The sequence below is a fragment of the Quercus lobata genome, chromosome 8, assembly GCF_001633185.2.
Source record: "Quercus lobata isolate SW786 chromosome 8, ValleyOak3.0 Primary Assembly, whole genome shotgun sequence".
Lineage (NCBI taxonomy): Eukaryota > Viridiplantae > Streptophyta > Magnoliopsida > Fagales > Fagaceae > Quercus > Quercus lobata.
Window position 1 is genome coordinate 36,434,912 of NC_044911.1, and position 1,125 is coordinate 36,436,036.

A 1,125-nucleotide genomic window follows, 5' to 3' on the forward strand; every position below is an offset into this window, starting at 1 on the left:
GCATCTAGTCCGAGGACTCAGGCAAGCCCTGGGTTGGGTTTAAGCACTTCACGGATATGTGATTGTGTTAATTTCCACCATGCACCTGGTCTGTGGAATCAGGCCTGCGCTGGGTTCAATTTAAGGACTTCTCGGATATGTGATTGTGTTAATTTCCTCCATGCATCTAGTCCGAGGACTCATGCAAATGTTGGGTTCTGTTTAAGAACTTCACGGATATGTGATAGTGTTAATTTCACCTAAACCTGTGATTCGAGAAGCCATCACGGATTCAAGATTTGTTTAAGCACTTCATATATACGTCATAGCGTTAATTTCCCCCTAGCATCTGGTCCGAGGACTTAGGCATGCTCTGGGTTCTGTTTAAGCACTTCACGGTTATGTGATAGTGTTAATTTCCTCCAAGCATCTGGTCCGAGGACAAAGGCATGTGCTGGGTTCTGTTGAAGCACTTCACATATATGTGATAGTGTTAATTTCCCCCAAGCATCTGGTCCAAGGACTCAGGCAAGTGCTGTGTTCTGTTTAAGCACTTCATAGATATGTGATAGTGTTAATTTCCCCCAAACGTCTGGTCCGAAGACTCAGGCTTGTGCTGGGTTCTGTTTAAGTAATTCAGGGATATATGATAATGTTAATTTCCCACAAGTATCTGGTCTGTGGACTCACGTAAGCGCTGGGTTTCGTTTATGCACTTCAAGGATATGTGATAGTGTTAATTTCCCCCAAGCATCTGGTCTGAGGACTCAGGCATGTGTTGCATTCTATTTAAGCACTTCACAGATATGTGATAGAGTTAGTTTCACCCAAGCATTTGGTCCGACGACCCTGGCATGCGCTGTGTTCTGTTTAAGCACTTCACGGATATGTGATAGTGTTAATTTCCCCCAAGCATCTGGTCCGAGGACTCAAGCATGGGCTCGGTTCTGTTTAAGCACTTCACGGATATGTGATAGTGTTAATTACCTCCAAACATCTGGTCCAAGGACTCAGGCATGTGCTGTGTTCTGTTTAAGCACTTCACGGATATGTGATAGTGTTAATTTCCCCCAAGCATCTGGTCCGAGGACTCAAGCATGGGCTCGATCTGTTTAAGCACTTCACGGATATGTGATAGTGTTAATT